Below are 27943 nucleotides of genomic sequence, written 5' to 3' on the forward strand. Positions count from 1 at the left end.
GGTGGGGTACACCCTGCGCTGATGGATATCATGGATAGATCGGATAGTAAGTCAATTACACAATGTGTTTTGCTTAGTTTTCCTGACGCAACGCTCCCATTTTTTCCACACTTGGGATCCGGAACTGGACATCCCCAATGGCTGTGTTGTGTTATTTCAGCCATCCATTTAATATCAGAATTTCCCTTTCTTTGTTGCCAACATACCAATAATTTACTCCCAATGCGGCAATGTCAGCAATACAGTGCGACTGATTTTGGGCAGCCAACAGCTGAGAAAAATGCGTCCGTTTATACATATATTGTGTATATACTGTATGTGCAGGCATTTCCGCTCATGTAAAGTCAATAGGCAGGTAGCTAAACCGACAATTGAAGCAGCTGGACTTCTGAATAGAACAACAATACTGAATATATTTGCATAAAACAGTGGCTGTCAACATGCACAAACCAAACACACCTATCTCATTTGGTCATACTGATGCACAACAGACACAAGTGGACCTGTTCCAGAGGAGTGTTCCCACCAAGTATTAATGAGAGGTCATAAACCCTGAGAAGCCACCATCTCCCAGAGTCCAGGGTCAGCACAGCCACAGTCTTAAAACCATGAATTATACATCAGTCTATCTGTCTGGCAGGTATAAATATTTCTGTTCCATTCTGACTGAAGCATTGTGACACAAGGTCACAGTCCTTCCGCAGAGTCTCCAACACAGTTTGACATCGGTGGGAATGATGATTGGCAGGGTAATGGGATACGAGGTGAAGCGCAGTAGGTTTCCTATTAGGCACGCAGAATGATGTCCGACTGCAGAGGAAGGATAGGTGGGTGTGTGTCTGTTTGGATGTGGTTGTTGTGAAATGAACCTAGGACTGCTCTTCAGCTTGACAGCCTTTTATTCGTGGTTGTTCGCATGCATGGAGATGGGAATCCATGCTGTAACTTCATTAACTTTCAAAGTCATTTTAAGGAAGATATGATGTGGTATAGGCCACACGGTGGCCAGGTTGCGCGTCTGGAGATCCGGGTTCGATTATTTAATGTGTGTAAGTTTGTACAGCAGGGGTCTCAAACACGCGGCCCGTGGGCCAAATGTGGCCCGCAGGACACCAGTTTGAGGCCCCCGCCTTGATATGAAAGTTGGATGAATGATATGGATGCTGTATGGTATCATGTACCCAGAAAAAATGATTACGTTTGATTAATGTTCATGTTAAAGGTTAAATAACTGTTATCCTCCCTATCCGTGTGGAAGTGGTAAGTTTTTGGCTATTTAAGTTTAAAGGAAATAACTTGAAGGCTACCGTTTAGGTCGCTAGCTCTCTAGTTTGCGAGTTAGCATGTGTTTGAAGACCCTGCAGTTGCGCAATAAGTTGTAAATAAAAAGAGTATAAATGTGACCATAGTCGTGTTTTGTCATGTCTACAGGGCTCTAATAATGCTTTGTTCATTTTAATCTGAAAAAAATAATTTGTCTACATAATTTGTCCACTATATGTGGTTTCTTAAGTTTTTATTATTTGCCGTTTTATTATTATTATTATAGTTATTTATTACTGATTGATTGATTTTCTTTATTCTTGATTTGATTATTTATTTTTAGTCTTATTTTGTGCAGAAAAATAAAAATGAAGATATTTGAGAACAGTGGAATGTTTTATCAGAGCTTTTCTTGTAGAAAATCGGAACCAAAGCACTGAAAAAGTTTGTATATTTTTCTGTTTTTAATAAATGCTTTTTTTTTTTGGAAAACCTGATGCAGCCCAGCCTTGCCCAGACCCTAGCTCCAGTGGCCCCCAGGTAAATTGAGTTTGAGACCCCTGTTGTACAGTCATGGCCGAAAGTTTTAACAAAGTCTGCTGCCTCTGTTTTTATGAAGGCGATTTGCATATACTCCAGGGTGTTATGAAGAGTGATAAGTGATGAATGATAATTAAGTCCCTATTTGTCTTGAAAATTAGCATTAATCGCTAATTTATATTAGCGATTAATACATTTCTACTGCATTTCAGCTCTACCGCAAAAGTACCTACTGAGTACCATGGGTGAGAGTGAGATGACGAGAATAAAGGCTGGGGATGACTAAGTTAGAATAACAGACTATAAGCCTTAAAATTTAGGATAGTGCTTGAAGTCTTTGTTTTTCCTCTGTTAATAATGGTTACCTGCAAGGAAACATATGCGGTCATTATGGTTAATTACAAAAAAGTCTTCACAGGATATTGCTCCTAATAGATTGACACTTAACCAACCATTTGAAAGAACATTAAGAACTTCAAGGAGAGAGCTTCAATTGTTGCGAAGAAGGCTTCAGAGTGCCCAACAGAGTCCAGCTGCCTCCAAAAGTTGACTTAGCTGTGAAATCAGGGGCTCCGTCAGTGAGGAGTTTGCTCAGGAATGTATGGGGTTGCTTCTCAAACAAGGGAGTGGGTGTAAGACACAGCCATGAATAAAGAATGGTACCAAAACAACACACAACAGCAACTTTTCCCAATTATGAAAGAATAGTATAATAACGAGCAGTGCCTTTTCCAAAGGCAAAAGTGATAACTAAGTGGCAATGGCAACAATATCGTAACATCTGCTAAAAAATCTAAAAACATTGACGCTTCTTTTCCACCGTAGAGAATTTTGGTGTTGGTGCTGGATGCATTTTGTTGCCGGGTGGAACCCCAACCGACTCTAACACCAATTTAATTTTCCATTGTCCTGGGGAGCCATGTCATTATGTCATGGGGTTAGCCTCAGCAGATAACAGGAAAGTTCACACCTTAATATTAAGGTGCAGTTGTGCCCATAGTTTATACTCCCCAGCTGAATTTCAGATTTTTTTTTTTTGTCGTTTTCTCAGAAAACCTCTCTGTCACTCATGGTTAGTGGTTGTGTGAAGACATTTATTGAAAAAAAAATTTTTTTTACACCTTTTAAATCATAATGACAACAGAAACTCTTGAAAAAAGACCCTGTCCAAAAGTTTACACACCCTGTGGCTTTGGCCTGATTACATGAACACAAGTTGACACAAATGAGTTTAAATGGTCCCTAAAGATAACTATCCTCACCTGTGATGTATTTTTATTATAAAACCTCAGAGCTGTGTTTAAGTTTTGGTTTCTGCATCATTGGGGAAAGCAAAAAATTCTCAAAGGATCTGCGAAACAAGGTAATCCAACTGCATCAAACAGGAAAAGGATATAAAAAGATGTCCAAGGATTTAAATAGGCTAGTCAGCAGTGTTACAACTCTTATCAAGAAGTGGAGAGAGAGAGATTCTATTGAAACCAAACCACGGACACGCAGACCAACAAAAATTTCTAGCCAGGAGAAAGACATTTCTATGCAAATGCCACAAAATATCCTGCTTACAATACGCCAAACAGCACAGAGACAAGCCTCAAAACTTCTGCAACAAAGTACAGTAAACCTCGGATATATCGGATTCAATTGTTCCCACTGGTTTTATCCGATATAAGCGAAATCTGTTATATGCGTATACCGGAAAATGTCAGTTTTACGCATATATCAGATTTATATCCGTTATAAAAAGGCACTTCCTTGACTATGTTTCCAATGTATCTGGACTGGGCAATGAAAAGAGACGTAAGGTAATGAGAATTTAACTTTATCGGACTTTGAGCATAACAAATTGTTAATTAAGCTAGGCCCTGTTACGCCCGTCAGGCCTACGTTATTTCCAATAGTGAGGTTAAGATCTCATTCACTGCTGTGCTAGTATTATTGACGTCACTCACTTTTATATTTGTCCGAAATCTGGAGCCAGGAGAAAGACACGATGCGGCCATCCGATATATGCGAGGGAAATTGGAACGGGACTGGAGATTTTGTCCGAAATAGGCGAAATCCGTTATAAAAAATCCGATATATGCAATGAATTTTTATTGGAAATGCATTACAGAAAAATCGTTTCTTTATCGAATTTCCGATATATCCGAGTCCGATATTTCCGAGGTTTGCTGTAATTTTGAGTAATGAGACCAAAATGGAACTTTTTGGCCACATCCATAAACGTTACATTTGGAGAGGAGTCAACAAGGCCTATGATTAGAGGTACACTATTCCTACTGCGAAACATGGAGGTGGCTCACTGATACGTATTTTGGGAATGTGTGATCTACAAAGGCCGGAAAATTGGTCAAAATTGATGGAAGGATCAACGCAGCAGGTTTATCAGAAAATACTGGAAGAAAATCTACACTCATCAGACCAGAAGCTGCACATGGGACGTTCTTGGATGTTCCAACCTGACAATGATCCAAAACACAAGGCCAAATCAACCTGCCATTGGCTACAGCAGAAGAAAGTCAAGGTTTTAAATTAGCCATCTCAGTCTCCTGACCTCCATATCATTGAGACACTCTGGGGAGATCTCAAACGTGCAGTTCATACAAGACAGCCCAAGAATTTCTAGGACCTGGAGGCTTTTTGCTAAGAAGAATGGGCAGTTTTACCATCTGAGAAAATAAGGACCGCAACAACGACCACAAAAGACTTAAAGCCATCATTGATGTTAAAGGGGGAAATACAAGGTATTCAAAACTAGGGAGTGTAAACTTTTTTCTTTAACTTTTTTTGTCATTATTAGTTAAAAAGTGTAAAAAAACAATTTTTTTTCAATAAATGTCTTCACACAACCACTAATCATGAGTGACAGAAAGGTTTTTGTGTTATCATATTCATATTTTCTGATTTTTCTAAGGCCAAAAAATCAGAAATTCTGCTAGGGAGTAAAAACTTTTGGGCACCCCTGGAATTCACTTTTTTTTTTAGGTAAGCCCGCCCATCTCATTATGCACCTTTGGTCAGTTGCCAAAGCTTTGATGGTAAATGGCGGTCCCTTTCCTGTTGCACTAGCAATAATGATGAGCTATACACGTTGCCATGAACGACCCAAGTTTTCCCTTTGGGTTAATTATTACTTACTAATTGCAGCAGTGGTTGGTGGTTTGCTTCCCCACTTCCCGCATACCAGTCACTGTTGTTGTGCCCTCGGACCCACCTCGTGACCCTGCTCATATTTGAAAGTTAATAAAGTTTGGTGATGGGTGGAAAGACCCTAATAAGAAGAACACGGTTGACCAGGAGTTGATGAGTTGGTTGACTTAGACCAGTTGTCAACATAAACAGGGTTGCCATATGAGGGTATTCAGTCATTCATTCATTTTCTACCGCTTTTCTTCACGAGGGTCGCGGGGGGTCCAGCTGTCTTCAGGCGAGAGGCGGGTACACCCTGGACTGGTCGCCAGCCAATCACAGGGTGGAAAACATCGAGTACACATATGAGAGCTTGCTTTGCAACAAAGAAAAAGCAGAATGTTCCAGACGCCTTGATGCCCCTGCAAAGCAAAGATGCCTTGATGCCACAACGAACAAACGAAAGGAGAAACACCATGAAAGCGGTTCAAGCAAGGGCAGTGGCGAAAGCTGATTGGTCCAGGACTCCAGCATCAGGACTCCAGCCTCGAATGTATAAAAGACCGTGCAGGGAAAGGAAGGATGCTTTTTGCAGCTGCGCTGTAATAAGACCCGTTTACTTGTAGGCATACAGGGACTGCAAATAAACCCGGATGTCTGTATTAGGTATTGTTGTCAGGAATAAATAATCTGGTTCTCATTCTGTGATTTGGTTCTTTGAGATTCCCTTATCCTCTATTCGAAACCCACTTAAGAGTCCTCAGGGGGAGGATTTCTACACCAGCCAATCACAGGGCACATATAGACAAACAACCATTCACACTCACATTCATACCTATGGACAATTTGGAGTCGCCAATTAACCTAGCATGTTTTTTAGAATGTGGGCGGAGTACCCGGAGAAAACCCACGCATGCACGGGGAGAACATGCAAATTCCACACAGATGGCCGAGGGTGGAATTGGACCCTGGTCTCCTAGCTGTGTGCTAACCACTCGACCACCATGCCGGCCGCCCTATAAGGGTATTGTCATGTATTATTTTTCCGGTGGCAAATTCCACACAGAGATGGCCGAGGGTGGAATTGGACCCTGGTCTCCTAGCTGTGCGCTAACCACTCGAACACCATGCCAGCCGCCCTATAAGGGTATTGTCATGTATTATTTTTCCAGTGCCACATTTGGTATGACACCTTATATAAAGACTTTCTATTAATTGGTCTTTTCCCATCTTCTCTCCACTTCAAAGATTAGCGTTTGTGATCTGGCACCTTCCTGAGGTCTGAAAGGAGGACCAAAGGCCTTTGTTTCAATTCATGAGGTCGAAAACAGGTCAAGCCAAAAGAGGATCAAAGTGTGTGTTCCCGGGCAGTGAAGGGGAACCGTTCCCTTTGATCACCACCTTGGACTGGACAGGATGGTGAACTGTTGTGTGCTGCTTCGGATCACTGTTTACTTTGCCTCAAGGGTACTTTATGTAACAATTGTATACACTGTGTGTTCCTGGACGAAACATGCCTAAGGGTTTGAAGAGGTTGGTGTGAATTAAACAAGCTCAAAATAAATAAATAATGCTGTATTTATAGATGAAATCTTTAACATTTTTCCACATTGGAAGAATGTACTAAAATAACTAAATAAGCGACTTAATTCATTGCTTAGAGCAAGCACCGACCTCGTCCTCTCGGCCCACCAATATGGCTGATTTTCCATGTCCATCATTTACCACACATTAAGCAAGGCTGTATGTTAACTTTTCTATTTTTTTTTTTGACCCAAGTAAACTAGTGCTAAAGGGGCCAGAAAGTTGTAATACAAGTATAAAATGTCCATTGCCACTTCTAAGGACACTTTATAGCGCAGTTTGGCAGTAAACCCACTGGCAAATATTCAAATCTTGCTTTTCAAAAGCTCTGATTTTTGTATTTAAATTTGCCAAAATGTTCAGAATCAGCTTTACTGGCCAGGTATGCTGACAAAAAAGTAATTTGGCTTTATTAAATTTAAATTAGCTCTCACTGGACACACATAAAATAAGCTCCTGAAGTTCACTCTCATTGCCTCAGTCTTGGGCGGGCCGCACTAGAGGACCAGTTGGTCCCCGTCCCGTCTGTATGCAGACTCCCCACCGTCCCGGCTATTTCAGTAATCGTACTGTTGCTTAGCAGTAACTTATACTTTTGCCTTTCACGATATAATTCCATCGAACCAAGTGCCCATACAAAGCATCCTCGTTGTTTGGGGGCGTGGGGCAAAAAATAACCTACGAATGCCAGTAATAACATAAAGAACATGATGAACACTATTGAATTCGAGAAAAAAAACTCATCACGTCTTCAAAATTATGATAAATGTGCATTTAATAATCTTCTCTAATCATATTGCATGTTCTTATTTTGTGTTTTATACATGCAAAATTATTAAAATCCATTCATTCATTTTCTACCGCTTTTCCTCACAAGGGTGTGCTGGAGCCAATCCCAGCTGTCTTGGGGCGAGAGGCGGGGTACACCCTGGACTGGTCGCCAGCCAATCACAGGGCACATATAGACAAACAACCATTCACACTCACATTCATACCTATGGACAATTTGGAGTCACCAATTAACCTAGCATGTTTTTGAGAATGTGAGTACCCGGAGAAAACCCACGCATGCACGGGGAGAACATGCAAACTCCACACAGAGATGGCCGACGGTGGAATTGGACCCTGGTCTCCTAGCTGCGCGCCAACCACTCGTCCACCATGCCGGCCGCCCCATAAGGGTATTGTCATGTATTATTTTTCCAGTGGCAAATTCCACACAGAGATGGCCGAGGGGGGAATTGGACCCTGGTCTCCTAGCTGTGCGCCAACCACTCGGCCACCATGCCGGCCGCCCCATAAGGGTATTGTCATGTATTATTTTTCCAGTGCCACATTTGGTATGACACCTTATATAAAGACTTTCTATTAATTGGTTTTTTCCCATCTTCTCTCCACTTCAAAGATTAGCGTTTGTGATCTGGCCAATTAACCTAGCATGTTTTAGGAATGTGGGAGGAAACCGGAGTACCGAAAAACCCACGCATGCACATGGAGAACATGCAAATTCCACACAGAGATGCCCAAGTGAAGACTCAAACTCAGGTCTTCCCGATCTCCTGACTGTGCGGCCAACATGCTAACCACTAGGTCACCATGCGGCCAATTATTCTTTATATAATATATTGTAGTGGTAGGTTACCGGGACATAATTCATACCGGAACGATCAATAGGGGAGGGGTTGCCACCCGGAGGGGTGGGCACAAGGGACGGAGGGGTTTCCCGCTTCCTGTTGTGGTTGAGAGACGGGGCTTGTTTGCAAGAAAAATAAAGTTTTCTCCCAAATTCGACACTCCGCCTCAGACTCCAGTTCTTCGGCGCTTCACTGGTGACCCCGACAGTAGACCCGAAGTGTTCAGAGCTACAGCGAACATGGCTACAAACGCCACCCGCAAAGGCGGAGGCACAGTTCGCCGCTGTTTTATTTATTTTTACATTTTTAAGTTTATTTTAGTATTTTAAATTTTATTTATTTTAATTTTTTTTCTACAAAAGCACACAAAATGAAAAATTTACCAAGAATGAATTCAGACTAACATCTTTATTTGGCCATGAAGTAAATTGTAGGAACAAAAGTGGATAATATAATTTTTTCTTCTTTCATTTGAACTTCTACTAAGCTCAGCAATGCCAAGGTTATCATTCTCCACCTTTTGAATGATTGAAATAAAGGTCACTATTTTCAGGCATTCATTATTTTCACAATAACTCTGATGTAGCGACATCCATTATCTTCCCTTATTGTGCATGTTGCTATTCAATTTACCACCACCAATGGTGCTACATTGTGCTTCTTTTACAAATATTTGTAAGAACTCTTCTTTTCCAGACGTGATTACTGTCCTGTAAATCAATCAGGCTGTGCGAGGAGGCTTCAAGTCTGCCTGATAGCTTCCTACCAGGCAAAAGCATTTGAGGTGAAAAATGATGTCACATAACCGCATGATTGCACAGTCATGGTCAGTATCACATTCCGTCATTTAGTTCTGATTTTCTGACCGGATCCAGTCGAGTAGATATCAGTCTTGAGTTGTGAGTTCTTCTCACATTTGCCTGGGAGAAGCAGAGCTGTCATATTTCAACCTAATTTAAATCCTTGAGTATTTTTACCTATAGAGTATGATTATGTATGAAGTGTGAAAACCACTATATAGCACAGCCTTAATCCTCTTGGACATGGAATTCACCAGAGCTGCACATGTTTTTCTTTCATGATGGCATCACTGAGGTGGCACTACCTTCCACTTGGGGATGACCCACGAGTTCTTAATTGGGTTCAGGTCTGGCTACTGGTCCAATCATCTTCGGCTTCCTCAGTAAAGCATTTTCTGTCATGTTTGAAAACTGCCATTTTCCCAATGGAGGGCATCAGGCTCTGCTCTACAACGTCACAGTACATGTTGGACACAATTCACAATTATGTTGGTATTTACTTCTGGTGCTCTTTTGTCCATTTGTTTTTGTAACTAAGTGCTTTCTGAATTTGTGGATGATGACTAACAAACGGGGGATAATTCTGGCTATGAACCGTTCCTTTGGTTAATTGTTTCCAGACCCAACCATGAAAAATTTACATGTTTACATTTTCATAGTCGGAACATAGAAAACCTGTTCATGTTCCTTTTAGATATGGTTTTTAAGAATAGAGTCCTCTAGAAATAAAAATAAGACCCCTATACTCACCTTTGCATGCATAATTACCTTTAAAAAAACTTGGAAAGCAGGAAGTGAACAAATGATGTGCTATATAGTACGTATATCACTATATTGACAGGTACTATGGTACCCATTATGTCATTGTATGGTCATATCACCTTGTACTTCGGTACGAGGTGCATTATTTAAAAAAAAAAACTTAAATTGTATTATGGAAAGCAGGAAGTGAACAAATGTACAGTTACTGATTGTAAAAGTACCAGATGGAGGGGTAGGATTTAATAAGCTTTGCTTCTCCCTACTCCTTTTGGACATGTGGAACTGTGAACTGATTATGTGATGCATTCAATTGCAATCTGGTGCATGTTCAAATGAAATAAAACCATTACCATTACCATACCAGGAATTGATGTTGGGGGATCAGAGTTGAGTCTGAGCTTTGCATGGCCGACAGCTGCAAAAATTTATTAAGGATTTTTATTAGGAGTTATTGTGCCTGTTGTGAGATAATTCAAGCAATTTTTATGTTTAGTACATGCAAAAATATATAATATTTATGTAAATATACATATTTCTTGACTAATCATAGGCCATATTCGCCACAAAACAGCTTGTTTGTTTGTTTCTTTCGGCTTTTTCCTGAAATACGGAGTCGCCACAGCGGATCTTTTGATCCACATACTAATTTTGGCTTGAGCACTTTATATTCCGGATGCCCTTCCTGACGAATACCAATGATGCTTGCTAGTAGAGATTTGACCCCAGGGTATTTTTAAATGCATGACTCTTTTGAACGCATATTGTTTTGAGAAGCAAAAAAACTTGACTTAAGTGACCCCTCCAACTAGCCGGAACTACTTTATTTAACACTGTAAACCAACCAAAACTCAGCTCTGGGGAAAAGCCACTAACGATGCCGGTGGGGATGTCATAGAACTTCATGCCAAAAATCCCCTTAATGCCAAACTATCTAACTTTTTTTAAAAGCAAGTCTGTACTGCTAAGCCTCACTGCTCAGTATGAACTGCAAAGTCATGCAATGAAACCAGTCAATGTGTCAAACCAAGTACCAGGGAAGCTCATTCTGGATGGGAATGATGGTTATGCTACACATTATACATCTGTTAAAGCATGTGTTGTTATGGCTTGCACTAGTCATGATTCATTCATTTTCAGGATTTCTGTACTTGGGGTAGTTACTGTATGACTATTTTGCATTGAAAATATGCACCTCCACAGTCCTTAAAGTTGAACAGCTCAGGAGCAAACTTGTGGCTGCGTCTTCGCTTCCGAGTGAGGAGCAAAGGTCACCTCAAAACCAGGAAGACAAAAACATCTTGAAAAACACACACTGCTTTGTAAATAAACACAAATTCTACTACACAATGCGGTGTTATGTGTTGTTTATTGACAGCTTGGGTTGGTTGTGTTTTGTTTGAAGGTGTTTTAACGTCAACACTTGTTGTTCAGATCAACAGTTGACCCTTTGCCTTTGTTGACAGCTCATGTTTAATTACCCAATAAATTCATGACAACAAAGTAACAAAGTCGCTACATTGTTACCAGTGTCACGGCCATCTTGTTTATTTATAGCAATTTGGAATCAATATGTGAAGCTAGGAGAATACAGTCTGCAAGTGTAAATTATATGTGTGGAGTACCCCAAGGGTCAATACTGGGACCATAACCTTTCAACTTGTATGTTAATGACATCTGTAAAGTAATGAATAGCAGCCCCGCCACCCTCCCCTCGCACAGGCCCGACCCCAAAGCGCACGCCCACCAACCCCTACACACCACCCAGGCCCCTGTCCCCACGAGCGAGACCAGGCCCCACCCCAACACACAGCCCGGTCCCTGTAGCAGCCACCACAGCGCAGCAACCCCAAGCTACCGGAGTACCCCAAGGGTCAATACTGGGACCAAAACCTTTCAACTTGTATGTTAAACACATCTGTAAAGTAATGAATAGCAGCACCCTTCCCCCCCCAGCAGGCCCGACCCCAACGCACACACCCACCAACCCCTACATGATGCCCCAGCATCATAGTGAGCAATCTCAGTGGAAGAGTTCTGGTGTTTACGGGCCAAGCTGTGTGGCATCAAGGGGATGAAGGTGAATTTGTGCGTTTCCAATGTGAGAATAAAAAAAACAAGACTTTCATTCTTTCGCTTTCACACATTCATTCTTTTTTGATTCAATCTTTATTTGGGTTCAGAGGATATGCCGGAGCCTATCCCAGCTGACTTTGGGAGGTCGGGTATACCCTGGAATGGTTGCCAGCCAATCACAGGGCACATATAGACTATCAATACTCACATTCATACCTATATATCTTAGCCACTCTGTGGTCCAAAAAAAAAAAACAATACACAATCTAATTAATCAGATTAACCGGATTCTTCAAAATATTACCAGAGAATCAACACATCATGGCGACGTCCCCCGAGTCACTCCTCCATCCCGCCGCCTCTTGCATTCACACATAATTCAACTAACAGTTGTTTTGCTTGCACCAGCAAAGTGTCACCATCAAAAAGTGTGACATTGGAGGAGAGGTGAAACCACAGTTCCAAATAAACCTAGAGCAACGTGGGAGTGAAACGTTGTTAGATTACTTTTTTGTCACGCAATATGCCACCTTTCTCTTTTCATGTCTTTGTGTTTGAGATGTCACCACCATTCCTGGTGTTTAGGATGCACCCAATGGAATCTAACACAATCATAAAGTCTATGACTCATCTCTCAAATGATCACAAATCCCTCCAAGAATATATAACTAATGGATAAAATGGTGCACACATTATTTGAACGCGAGTAACAGTAATGCGGCCAAATTTGCTGCTTCACCCTTTGAAGTTAATCATGCTCTTATGTGGTTAAATACATTTTCGAGCATATAAATGAAAAATTAACTACAATACAAATCGAAGGCATTCATAAGATGCATTCAAAGATACTAAGATGATATGTAGTATTCAACACTGGTCACGTGGTGTCAGTAATGTAACTGTAATATTCAGTGAGACATTCAAGCACCAGAGTTAATTGCCGGAACAACAGGCTCCACTCCGAACGGCACTTCCTGTCCACCCCTCACACAGCTTCTTTGACACCGTAACCCCGCCATCACACTGGATCCGCCGCGGCAGTGGTCCTGGTCCTATCGTCTTGCCACCAAAGTGACGCTCAGACAGAAACCGGTCCGATCTGGCTGTGAAAACTGTACTTGTGAGAGCAGATCTTCACACGATAACTACAGGAATAATACAGGAAGTTCTTGTAAAAAATAGCCGTATTGGCTTGAACAGCCGCGGTGTCGTAGGTTTCTGTGTTATTTTGAGGCTGTGAAATAATATGCATTAGTTATTACATTACAGTTTCGTGTGGTAGCCTTCTTTATTGATTCACCACATATACTTCAACAATACTACGCACACCACCAGCAAGACACCACCACTTCTTGCACACAACAGTACATTACATGTGCCTTTTTGTAACAATAGGAACTGTTCCTGTTGTTTGTGTCTAAAAAGTGACGGACCGGAGTTCAGAGTTCACGCATAAAGCTGTATTTGTGTCAGTGATAAATAAAGAGACCCAGCGAGCAAACGTCCAGTCTGTAAACTGACGCACTTTTGACTTCATACACTGAGTAAGTCCTAAAATGTATCATTTTTCATGTTTATTATTATTAAATTGGCCAGAGAGTGCTCCTGCATTTGTGACGTCAGAGGTAACGGAAAAAAAAAGTTAGAACCTGAATGGACTCTGGTTCTACCATATCTTACTTATTGTGTGGAAATATGGGGTAATAACTATAAAAGCAATCTTCACTAAATGTACTGCAAAAAAGGTCAGTAAGGATAATTCATAATGCCGCCTACAGAGAACATACTAACTCCTTATTTCTAAAATCACAAATACTTAAACTTGCTGATATAGTTCATCTTCAAACAGCTAAAATAATGCATAAGACTAAAAACAACCAATTACCTAAAAATGTCATCCAATACTTCTCTACAAGAGAGGAGAAATATGATCTCAGAGAAGAACTACATTTGAAACACTTATATGCTAGGACTACGTTAAAAAGCCATAGCATTTCAGTATGTGGAATCAAACTATATGGAATGGATTGAGTAAGGAAATCAAACAATGCACAACGATGAGCCAATTCAAGAAACAATACAAGCAGTTGATGTTTGCTAAATACAAGGATGAAGAGTCTTGAACCAGTCATGATGTGCTATATATATCACTATATTGACACTTACTATGGTACCCATTATGTCAATGTATTGCCTCATACTTTGGTACGAGGTACATTATCAAAAAAAAACCTTAAACTGTATTATGGAAAGCAGGAAGTGAACAAATGTAACAGTTACTGATTGTAAAAGTACCAGATGGAGGGGTAGAATTTAATAAGCTTTGCTTCTTCCTACTCCTTTTGGACATGTGGAACTGGAAAGAGTATTGAAGGACTATAATAAATACCATACACCTCATGATTTTGATGTTTAAAATAATGAGCTTCATCCTGGATTCGAGTTTATTCCATTGCAAGAAGATAACATAACAAACACTGTGTGACGACACATTTCGTAAGATGGAGCCATTGTTGAGTCTGTACAGTTTATATTCTGATTTTCTAAATCTTTGCAAATGCAACGGTGTCATAACCTTTTCTAAACTTGTGTCCCCTTCTCTGATAAAATACAACATGGCAGTGCTGATTAAGTCAGTTGTATGTATTAAATTCCAAATAGGTTACATGCATATGCTGCTTAGAAGTGCCACAGAAATAAATTGCTGGAGGTAAATTCATTATGCATGCATAATTCCCACGGGACTCCTTCCGAACTGAGACATATTTTCATATCCTCTTGGGGACAATTTTCTAAAAGTGGATTTCCTCAGGAGCACTTTATGATTGGTGATTTGTAAATAGGGAAATGTTTCTTCAAAATCGCTTTAGCTCTCACAGGCAAAGACCTTTGAACAAAGAGTTGTTTTTTTTTGTAACAATGCTGTACGACTATTTAGTTAAAGGTGTTTTTGCAACATGTTAAGTACATTTGAAAGTTTCAGAAAAGCAGTTTGGGAAAAATAGTCTTGTTATTTAGATATAAGCAAAGTGAACAGATAAATTGCTGGCTTGGATGCTATAAAATGTTAAACTTGATTAAAGTAAGGAACAAGTCGTGAGGTGTAATTTCCTTTTAAATCACCGTGATAATATCAAAGTGAAGGAAATGGATATGTGGACTAAAGCTGTCATTTGCAGAAAAAATGAATGCATTTATTTCATTTGCATTTATATGAGAAATAAGATAATGGAAAAGCTGTGTTGAGTTTTAAATAGGTCTGGAACAGACATTTGAACATCATCTTATTTGCCAAAGTACAATCCTGAACCACCTGCCCAGCTTGATGTTTTTGGCTATAAAGATCTAAACAATGGTAGAAGTGTGGTTAGCATGCCCGCCTCGCGTCCAGATGGTTCTGGCTTCTAATCATGGACTTTCCAGGTACTTGGGTTCCCTCCCACAGTCATCTCATAGTCCAAAATCAGTTAACTGAAGACTATCCATAGGCAATCTATGAACACATAAACCACACACACAAACAGATAATAAAGATGATTAAAGGATTCCCTGGATGTAGTGTCCCAGCTCTAAAAGAACCACAATGTATTCTTCAGAGAGACTGACCCGCAAGTGCGTGGATGCTCTGTTAATCCAGACACTGTGCAACCCAAAGACATATGTTTGGCATTAATATTCAAAAAAGAGTGAATTCTATGAAAACTGGGGCGTATGTAAATTTACCCTAAGCCCATCATCCACAATTCTCATTTGAAACACGAGAACTAATTTATTTTCCTTTTCCGTGCATTATAACAAGAAAACGAGTTAATACGAGCTTGCTAACAAAGCACATCATTGGAGACTACACAGCCCTCTAATGAAACCTCTAACAATGTTGTATTGTTTGACATATGCTATCACATGCTGTGATTATGCATGAACATGTACATAGATGATAACATAATACTTACAGTATCTTGCCGTATTTTGATGATTGAAAAACATGCAATGCAACATAGAAAACCTGTTCATGACCTTTTAGATATACTTTTTAATAATAGAGCCCTCTAGAAATAAAAATAAGACCCCTATACTCACCTTTGCATGCGTAATTACCTTAAAAAAAACCTTAAACTGTATTATGGAAAGCAGGAAGTGAACAAATGTAACAGTTACTGATTGTAAAAGTACCAGATGGAGGGGTAGGATTTAATAAGCTTTGCTTCTTCCTACTCCTTTTGGACATGTGGAACTGGGAACTGATTATGTGATGCATTCAATTGTAATCTGATGCATGTTCAAATGAAATAAAACCATTACCATTACCATATATAGTAGACAAAACAAGAGTAAATAATCCATCCATCCATTTTCTATGCGACTTGCCCTGACTTGAGTCAGGTATATACAGGAGTCTATCCCAGCTGACTTTGGGTGAGAGGCAGGGTAGACTCTGGACTGGTAAATAAGCCATTTGAGACATATGGTATCATTTGAGATTATGCATGAACATGTACATAGATGTAAGTAACATAATACTTACAATATCTTGCCGTATTTTAATGATTGAAAACATTATTGAAACTCCTTGCTTAGGTGCATTCCTTGGAGCTTATGCTACTTCCATTAACAACAGTATAGAAACAATGACAGAACTTTCAGTGTCCCTTCTCATTGGGATGGCTGTGTCTTCCAGCACAAAACGTTTGTAGTAAAATTCAGAGCTTGGTATTCACTCTTCCGACAGTTTTTCTTAATAGCTGCTACAATAACAATATCACTTGGTTAATGTACAAGTCAACTATATAAATGGAATACTGTGAAATATGTGTTCATGTTTTACATAAGGGTTGTGAGTGATGGGCAACATTTAAAAAAAAAGTGCATTTTTACTTTAACTAGGTGACTTTAACTGTAGAATCAACGCCATCAATCTGAGGTTCTCAACCGGAAAAGGGTGCAGTGCCATTTCTGGGTCAGGTGATGAAGTCCTGCAAAGTTTAGGTACCTTGGGGTATTGTTAACGACAGAGGGAAGGATGGATCACGAGATTGACAGATGGATTGGTGATGCAGACTCTGCATTGTTCCATTGTGGTGAAGAAGGAGCTCAGCCAAAAGGCAAAGCTCTCAGTATACCAGCCAATCTACATTCAATCAATCAATCTACATCCCCTATCGTGATCTTAATGGAAAGGACAAGATCACGAGTGAAAGCGGCTAAAATGTGTTTTCTCCATAAAGTGTCTAAGTTGAGAGGCATTGCCATCTGAGAGAATAACACTTCTCCTCCGCATTGAGAGGAGGCAGATGAGGTGGCTCCGGCATCGGATCAGGACACCTACTTGGGAGATGTTCAGGGCACCTCCGACCAGTCGAAGGCCTCAGGGAAGACCCAAAACATGTGTTTCTCAACTGGTCTGGCAACGCCTCAGGATCCGCCGGTAGGAGCTGGTTGAAGTAGAGAGAGGTCTGAGCTTAGCTGAATAGGCTGCTACCCCCTGCGACCCCAACCTTGGATAACCATAAGAAGATGAATGGACTATGTTCACTTTGAACACATAACTCACAGGGGACACTGGGAAGCCCTCCATGTTTGATTTTTTTTTTTTTTGTAGAATACTTGATGTGTCCCAGCCTCACCTATAAGCTACCTTCAGCGGCCGCCATGTAAGTTGATTTGGACTCAGATGAAAATGTTAACTATTATTAATGTCCTGTGTCATGTAAAAATCCATAGTGATGAGCACTTCATGCAATAACCTCCTTCTTCCTGAACATTCCCAGTTTTAAAATTCCCACTTCACAATGCACTGATCACATGGTGTTGTTGACACAATACCATTTAATCTGCTGTTAAAATTGCCATAGTGCTATTGGATCAACCTAATTGATTTTTACAATGTTACTAGTCCATTTTGATCATCTTGTTTAAGACAAAGCTATTCCCTAAGCCACTCATTAGGAAGAAATAGAATCTGTGTATAATTTAATTAATTATTTCCAAATTAGAGGCAAATAATGTTGTCACAATATAATGAATACAGTTGTTTGTCTGCTGCTGGGCCTCGTTTTGTTCTGGAGGGATGGTGGGGGGGTTGTTTGCATGTGTGCCTCTTGGGCTGATGCGGTTCTGCGTCCCCTGGGTCTTACTCTCTAGGCAGACATGCAAAGAAGAAAGGACAAACTAAATTTGTGATGTTTATTATTAGAGGGAGTAGCGACTCGGTGCTTAAGTAAAGTCGTTTATTCATGCAGTGCTTTCAAGTGTACATCTTTAATTTTTTGGAAAATTAAGACTCTCAGGCGTCAAGGTAGGCACAACCTGAACAACAATAATAATCACTGTTGTTAAGCATCTTAATGTAATAACATCTTTGACCTTGCACCTACGATTGGCTGAGGAACATCCCGTGGGATGGCTTAACTTGCATTCAACTGATCAGTGGATTGATTACCTGAGCTGATCAACCAGTACTGTAAAGCCCAGGTACAGGTCTATATTGGATCGCTACTGGGTGTGGACTCACACTGTGGCCCACCAGTCAGAAATCACTTCTCTTGGTCATCCAACAAATTTCCAATATTTTCCAGAATGATCGGAAAGATTGTTTCCTCAATACTGTATTATTGTAAGCAATTGCCGCAATTGTAATTGTCCGCAATTCTATTTGATTTAAGGAATATAAATACACATTGATGTCAAATTGACTTGTTATGCTTAACAAGCCTCTGCTGGAGGCTAGAGGCACCTTCACAGGTTTATCACCTGATTTAAATAACATTAGGTGTCTGGGCATGTGAGTCTGCCCTTCTTTGCCTCTGTTCCTCATAGGATCAGGCGATAACCTATATAAAGTTTGACGATGATGAATTGCCTATGAGAACACCAGTATACCAGGCAGCACGGTGGTGAAGTGGTTAGCGTGCAGACCTCACAACTAGGAGACCAGGGTTCAATTCCGCCCTCGGCCATCTCTGTGTGGAGTTTGCATGTTCTTCCCGTGCATGCGTGGGTTTCCTCCCACATTCCAAAAACATGCTAGGTTAATTAGCGACTCCAAATTGTCCATAGTGTGAATTCATAGTGTGAATGGTTGTTTGTCTATATGTGCCCTGTGATTGGCAGGCCACCAGTCCAGGCTGTACCCCGCCTCTCGCCCAAAGACAGCTGGGATAGGCTCCAGCACCCCCCACAACCCTCGTGAGGAAAAAGCGGTAGAAAATGTATACCAGTATACCATTTTTAAGTACATGTATATTAATACTAATAGTAGTAGTAGCAGCAACAGCAGCATAATTTTGATAATGAAGATATTTAATATTGGTCAAACTGTATGGAAATGACATATCCATTTGATTGGTCCATCATCACTGAGATTAACAAAGATACTGAAGTATACTGATATATTGTAGTAAAATAAAATAGTTAAATTGTTAAATTTCATATCTGATTGTAAACCTCTGCATGGAAAAGCAGTGCATCACTTAAGAACACACAGATGGTAGTTTATTTTTCAGTGGTGTTATTTAATTAACATAACATTTTTGTGTGTTGTATAATCCATTGGAAGAAAGTTGGCGTGCCTTGATGTGTGTGTGTGTGTGTGTGTGTGAGAGAAAGAAAGAATTGTTTAATGCCTGATGTTTAGCCTATTAGAACAAACAGCCATGGGGGTGTGGCTGTCAACACTCATTAGCGTCGCTGTCACTGTGGCCAGTCCGATAATTACTCCCATTGTAAACGGAGCCGTGTCTCAATTCTCAGCACCTAGTACCTGAGGTACCATCAGTTGTGGTACTGTACAGCCAGTTGGGCTTGTCAAACACAGTGAGTCACAACAGATTAACTTGCACGCAATGGTCCTTTTCTAATAGAGGCCTCACTCAGAGACCAGCAATTTTGGAGAAGCAGGGGGTCGTCAGTAACGGTCTTTTGGGGGTTTTTTTTGGTTTAAATCTTTTCGGCACTTGTGTGAGGCTCTAACAATGTGATCATATTTGTACGTTCATTTTATTGTTTTGTTTTCAAGTGTTTTTTCCCAAAATATATTATTATATTATATTATTATATTATATTATTATATTCATAATAATAATAAATAATAATCATAAATATTTATATTCATAAATCATGTTGTTTTGTGGTTGAATACAGCCTAATAGTACAGAAATATGCATATTATTAACAAATCATGTTGTTTTGTGGTTGAATACAGCCTAATAGTACAGAAATATGCATATTTCAGCAAATGTTATGGGGTTTTTTTGTTGCTCACATGAGCCATACATAAAATATTGCTTCTCTATCAATATATTTACTCATGTTTTAACTGTGTATTAACCAATGAATGTTGTATTTTGGTGTGTCTTCTATTCTGTTTACTTGCTTTATTCAACTTCATTCTTCTATAAAGTGTCTTTGAGTATTTTGAAAAGTGCTATACAAATAAAATGTATTATTATTATTATTATTAATATGTTGCAGTCTTAAACTTGTTTCATAACTGGACGGTGCATTACAGTAAAGTCTCGTTATATCAATATCAGTTAAAACGAATTACTACTTATTACGATACTATTTTCATTTCCCGGCAAATTTCTAGTCTTTTATGATATAATTAGCTCCGTTAGTACGATACCCGGTTATTATGATAATCCGGTTACTACGATGCCCTTTTCATCTCCTGCCAGCCAATTTGGTGTGCTTATATCGATACAAAAGCAGCTTAAATCAATCTTTGCTTAAGGATTTCAATACCAAAAAAGAACACGGCGAACGGCTGCTTCCAGTCAACTTTATTTTTCACACTTCCACCACCAGAGTGCAGCACACACAGCGGAAAACACCCGTCCCTCGCGCCTACCCCTCCGGGTGGCAACACCTTCCCTATCGATAGTTCCGGGGTGAATTATGTCCCGGTAACCGGTAATCACTACAGCGTAAGTTTATTTTTATTTACTGTAGTACAAAATTTATTGTAGTACAAAAGCATGCTAGATACGCAATCCATGAACTCAAGGAGAAAATTACATGCCATATCAAAGATCCGCCCACTTTTAATGCAGTTCGGCGCAGGATCGGATATATGGATAGTCCAGTTATATCGGTATTTTTTCCGACTCCCGATAATATCGATATAACGAGACTTTACTGTATTTTAAGACAGTGGGCACGAACGTGCATCAGTCACGGGTGGTGGCAAAAATACAACTTGCAATGTTGACACATTATTGTTATGTTTATTGTTTGCATGAATCACACTTCATTCAAAAAAATATATAAATAATCTATGAATAAAGTCTCAAGGATCACTTACACACACCGCTGGATAATAAAGAATACAAATCAGTTTCAGAATTAAAATCATGTACGACTTTAAGCACCGCCCATTTCTAGTTAAACCACACCCACTTCCGGGGTGAACAGACACAGATACAGAAAGTGGTGTACTCGCTCATCCCTAATATGTAGTATTCTACAATGGTCACTGGGTGTCAGTAATGTTACTGTAATTTTTTTTGCGACACACAAGCACCAGAATAACTGGATTTTATTGCAGATTTGAATTATTAACAACAATAATAACTTATACATCACTGAATGTCTTATTTTTGCTGTTTATATACGTATACTATATTGGTAATACAAATGTATAGGTGATTATATAGGTGTTATCTCATGTCTAAATGGATATAATTATTTTAAAAATGCTATAAATACGGGAATATTCAGTTTATTCATGTTGAATCCTACTTCCCGGAAATTCATTGGGCTGGAGGGTGACAATATAGGAGAAACCTTTATTTCTGGTAAAGATATATAAATGTTGTGAGATAAACATGAATGCAAAAACAATGCAAAGCCACTATTTCCTCCAAATTGACAACGTGTCGGATCAGACCATGAGCTCAATGTATTAGCTCGCTCACTATTTTCTTTCCCCTTCTCTCCCCACAGTCGCTGTTATGGCCCCAATATCTATTTTATTATTTTTCCTCTATGAGGTTATTATTTTCTATTGTATTGGCAACTGTCTGCATAACAAATGATATCCTATTAAGAAGAAAACAGTGTTTTTTCTGGCCTGAGTTATTGTTTTGCAAGGCAAGCAGTGAGCGTTCTTAGTTTGTGTAATCTGACATTTCTAATGCGCGTGTTCTCAATTGTTATGGAGTAATTGGTTGGCTGTAATGTGCAGTTTGCTCTAAAATGCATCCCATTATGAATAGCAATGTGGCATTTGCAGCACGAGTACACATGCAAACATAACAGGTGAGTTTGTCTCAAGTTAAGCATTCACCGATACAAAGTCACTGAAATACTCATGCAATACGGACCAACTGAGAGCCGCTGGGACATGTCTATGATGAAATATCCAAAAACTTAAAATAACAAAATAAATATTCTTCTTCTACAGACTGTGTGATGTCTTTAACTAAGCAGGTCATCATTATTCTTGGTAATCGGACAATAAAATACAAGGTCAAGGTCAACTTTATTCCATCCATCCATCTATCAAATTATTTTCTATGCCGCTTATCCTCACCAGGGTTGCAGTGGTATGCTGGAGCCTATCCCAGCTGACTTTGGGCACAAGACGGAGTTCACCCTGGATTGGTCACCAGCCAATCACAGGGCACATATAGACAAACAACCATTCACACTCACATTCATACCTATGGATAATTTGTCCATCGTCGCCAATTAACCTAGCATGTTTTTGGAAACTGGAATACCCAGAGAAAACCCAAGAATATATGCAAGCGCCAAGCGGAGAATCGAACCCAGGTCTTCCCGATCTCCTGACTTTGTGGCCAACATGCTAACTACTTAGTGAACTTTATTCATTCATTTTCTACTGCTTTTCCTCACAAGGGTCGCGGGGGGTGCTGGAGGCTATCCCAGCTGTCTTCGGGCGAGAGGCGGGGTACACCCTGGACTGGTGGCCAGCCAATCACAGGGCACATATAGACAAACAACCATTCACACTCACAATCATACCTATGGATAATTTGTCCATTGTCGCCAATTAACCTAGCATGTTTTTGGAACCTGGAATACCCAGAGAAAACCCAAGAATATATGCAAGCGCCAAGCGGAGAATCGAACCCAGGTCTTCCCGATCTCCTGACTGTGTGGCCAACATGCTAACTACTTGGTGAACTTTATTCATTCATTCATTCATTTTCAACCGTTTTTCCTCACAAGGGTTTCAGGGGTATGCTGGAGCCTATCCCAGCTGTCTTCGGGCGAGAGGCGGAGTACACCCTGGACTGGTGGCCAGCCAATCACAGGGCACATATAGACAAACAACCATTCACACTCACATTCATACCTATGAACAATTAACCTAGCATGTTTTTGGAAACTGGAATACCCAGAGAAAACCCAAGCATATATACAAGCGGCAAGTGGAGAATCGAACCCAGGTTTTCCCAATCTCCTGACTGTGTGGCCAACATGCTAACTACTTGGTGAACTTTATTCATTCATTTTCTACCGCTTTTCCTCACAAGGGTCGTGGGGGGTGCTGGAGCCTATCCCAGCTGTCTTCGGGCGAGAGGCGGGGTACACCCTGGACTGGTGGCCAGCCAATCACAGGGCACATATAGACAAACAACCATTCACACTCACAATCATACCTATGGATAATTTGTCCATTGTCGCCAATCAACCTAGCATGTTTTTGGAAACTGGAATACCCAGAGAAAACCCAAGCATATATGCAAGCGGCAAGCGGAGAATCGAACCCAGGTTTTCCCAATCTCCTGACTGTGTGGCCAACATGCTAACTACTTGGTGAACTTTATTCATTCATTTTCTACCGCTTTTCCTCACAAGGGTCGTGGGGGGTGCTGGAGGCTATCCCAGCTGTCTTCGGGCGAGAGGTGGGGTTCACCCTGGACTGGTCAACAGCCAACCACAGGGCACATATAGACAAACAACCATTCACACTCACATTCATACCTATGGATAATTTGTCCATCATCGCCAATTAACCTAGCATGTTTTTGGAAACTGGAATAGCCCAAAGCAAGAAAACCCAAGCAAGCGCCAAGTGGAGAATCGAACCCAGGTCTTCCCAATCTCCTGACTGTGTGGCCAACATGCTAACTACTTGGTGAACTTTATTCATTTATTCATTCATTTTCAACCGCTTTTCCTCACAAGGATTGCAGTGGAATGCTGGAGCCTATCCCAGCTGTCTTCGGGCGAGAGGCGGAGTACACCCTGGACTGGTGGCCAGCCAATCACAGGGCACATATAGACAAACAACCATTCACACTCATATTCATACCTATGAACAATTAACCTAGCATGTTTTTGGAAACTGGAATACCCAGAGAAAACCCAAGCATATATACAAGCGGCAAGTGGAGAATCGAACCCAGGTCTTCCCAATCTCCTGACTGTGTGGCCAACATGCTAACTACTTGGTGAACTTTATTATCTTTATTAATTTGTTATACAGCCAACTTTTCCTGGTGAAGGTCTCGGGTGCATGTATTTCACATACAAATAGAAGACAGATGTTTTTCAATTTGGATTTTTGTTTACTCGTTATTCTCAGTCAGTACCTCACCAGCCACAAACCTCACTGTAAGGCTTATAGTCAGCAGTACCTAATGCATCCACATACTGGAGCCATTGGTTTGGGGTGTTTACACACATATGGTATGCACACTGTTGTTCCAAGAGACACACAGGTCTACATCAGATATGAAATACACACCTTTGGCAATAATTTAGATGTAACAAAACCAAAAGGCTCATTCTTGCTTTGACATGTTTACCACCTGACCGCAAGAAGATGGATGACTTTTATTACAATTTCCATTTTTGTGCTTTGTACCCATGCTTGTTTTGAAGCCTACAATCGGTATACCTTTGACACTGACAGCAAGGGGAAAGTGAAAGATGGGGAGAAAACTGAATGACAGTAAGAGAGAGAGAGAGAACTTTGGGTAGGACAGACCAACAAGGTTGAGAGAGGAAAACCAAGGAGAGGTCAGCACAGGGGCACTGAAGGCCCAGCGGCCATGGATGCTTCTCTTGGAGGACAGTCACTGATAGGGCGTAGGTAGCTCACACCGTGCTGAGGTTTAAGGGGGCACCAAGATAACAGCCTGCTGATAGCATGAAGCAAGTCAGCTGGACTGCAGATAAGAAGCAAGGACTTGTTGCCCTCGACCGGAACAAGACTTTTAATGTTTTTTTCTCTTTTTTTCCCTGTAATGCCAGGATTGTTTGCTTGTTTTGCATGCTGTAGTGTTATTCATTTTAAATATATATAATATAATTTAATATTATTTTTGTTTATATTCCAACACAGATTGTTTTTTTTCACATTTAACAATCACAATGCCCTTGCGGCTAAAGTCAAAGCATGGTATCGGTGTAAGAGTGTGTGGTGTACACTTCCACCCTGAGGTGTGAGGAACCTTAGCTGTGCTGTTTTTTCCTTTTTCCTCCCTTTTTATTATGCATCAACTGAACCATGGAATTCAAAGCTCAAAGTGGAGCCCAAAGGACAAGATACATGGGTAAGAAATCATCATTTTCACATCTATGAAGAAAACCCAAGCTGTCAAACACATTGTCAATGCAAATATTTGGATAGTCTGCAGAATTTATAACAAGTAACAAAATAGCTTCCATGCGGTGATTCTATTATCATGTTTTATTTTTGCCTCTCCTGCAATGGACGATGCACCATACTGTTGTCTCTCGACAATTTATGCTTCAAATTTTGCTGTTCACTCACAAAAAATATACTAGTAACTAATAAATCATCTGTTTTGTGGTTGAATACGGCCTATTTAAGCAAATAAATAAGTACTATGTGCAAAAATACAGATATACTGTAAGGCATTCAGAAGACGCATTCAAAGATGCTGGGATGACATGTCTACTATGTGTAATGTTGTAATAATCGGTGAGGAACACAAGTGCCAGACTTGATCGCCAGAACTACAGGCTTTTATTGCAGGTGTGATTTATCTCACAAAAAGCGGTTCTTTTACCGCCGTAAATCATAACAATGTGAATTTTATTTACATCTTAAATGTATTATTTTCGGGCGGCACGGTGGCCGAGTGGTTAGCGCGCAGACTTCACAGCTAGGAGACCAGGGTTCAATTCCACCCTCGGCCATGCATTCCCATGCATGCATTGGTTTTCTCCGGGTACTCCGGGTACCCACATTCCAAAAACATGCTAGGTTCATTGGCCACTCCAAATTGTTCATAGGTATGAATGTGAGTGTGAATGGTTGTTTGTCTATATGTGCCCTGTGATTGGCTGGCGAACAGTCCAGGGTGTACCCCGCCTCTCGCCTGAAGACAGCTGGGATGACATGTCTACACTGGTCACTAGGTGTAATGTTGCTGTAATAATCGGTGAGGAACACAAGCGCCAGACTTGATCGCCAGAACAACAGGCTTTTATTGCAGGTGTGATTTATATCTCATAAAAAGCACAATCATGCCTAACACGGGCTTCTTTTACCGCCGTAAATCATAACAACATGAATTTTATTTACATCTTAAATGTATTATTTTCGGGCGGCATGGCGGTAGAGTGGTTAGCATGCAGACCTCACAGCTAGGAGACCAGGGTTCAAGTCCACCATCGGCCATCTCTGTGTGGAGTTTGCATGTTCTCCCTGTGCATGTGTGGGTTTTCTCCGGGTACTCCGGTTTCCTCCCACATTCCAAAAACATGCTAGGTTAATTGGCGACTCCAAATTGTCCATAGGTATGAATGTGAGTGTGAATGGTTGTTTGTCTATATGTGCCCTGTGATTGGCTGGCCACCAGTCCAGGGTGTACCCCGCCTCTCACCCAAAGACAGCTGGGATGGCCTCCAGCACCCCCGCGACCCTTGTGAGGAAAAGCGGTAGAAAATGAATGAATGTATTATTTTCTCTTATTTTACCAAATATAGTGTGAAGGGACTTTAGGGGTGTTTTTTCATTTCTATAGAGATCTAATAATGTTAAAAGTATTGATGCTCTGATCGATCGCTCACAGATTGGTCGCGGCCGGTACTTTAAATACCAACCAGCTCCGCCCCCGCTGCAGCTTCCAGAACAAGCATGTCTGCCGTGTGTGGGACTTCCTGTCTTTGTGAGAGATATATGCACTTGCCTCAAAAATGTCTCACCTGACGAGCGTGACGTGTGACGAGTGAGCGTTTGCATCGCTCTAGAAACGGAAAATAGAATTGATGAATCATTGCAGCTCGATCTTACTCGCTACTTTAGTGCACATATGTTGGTATGAGAACGCGATCATGAAGTTGATGAGGGTAGAGGTTACCAAGTTTAATTCTCCTTCTGTAGACAGATATGTACAGTAAATATGCATTGGTATAGGCTGTATATTTCTGAGCGTGTCTTTTGTATACCTGTCTGTATAATTTGGTTAATTATATATTCATGATTAATGAATAATGCACTCCAAAGAATAGTTTTACAGTACCGGTTACATTGGATGTATAATTTATGATGAAGGTGAGTCACGCGACGGGCATATAGTCAAGCTGGACACTTTTATTTGGCCAACTTGTGATTTAGCCAACAGCTACAGAAAATATTTAAGCATTATATAAGCCACAATATTTGGTGGATAATTTTTGGGTGGGCTGTAATGCAACCAAAATATCTGCAAAACACAAACTTCCCTTGATAAACATGAAAGCTACACAGTGGATCTCCAAATATTCACGATTCTGCATTTGGGACCCTGCAAATTTGCAGATATTCGATCAAACTTGCATACACTTCCCCAACAGGAAGTTACCCAGCATGCCTTGTGGGTTCTACATTACTATAAAATAGTATAATGGTAATGGTAATGGTTTTATTTCATTTGAACATGCATCAGACTACAATTGAGTGCATCACATAATCAGTTCCCAGTTCCACATGTCCAAAAGGAGTAGGAAGAAGCAAAGCTTATTAAATCCTACCCCTCCATCTGGTACTTTTACAATCAGTAACTGTTACATTTGTTCACTTCCTGCTTTCCATAATACAGTTTAAGGGTTTTTTTTTATAATATACTATAAGTGTGTTGTTGTTTATTTTGATACCTACATATCCCATGTGTTGCAGTTACAGTGTGCACTATGTATAAGTTGTTTTTGGTAGCACGTTTTTTGTTTCTG

This window comes from Doryrhamphus excisus, linkage group LG12 (genome assembly GCF_037039965.1).
Source record: "Doryrhamphus excisus strain RoL-2023G ecotype Guam linkage group LG12, RoL_Dexc_Guam_v1.1, whole genome shotgun sequence".
Lineage (NCBI taxonomy): Eukaryota > Metazoa > Chordata > Actinopteri > Syngnathiformes > Syngnathidae > Doryrhamphus > Doryrhamphus excisus.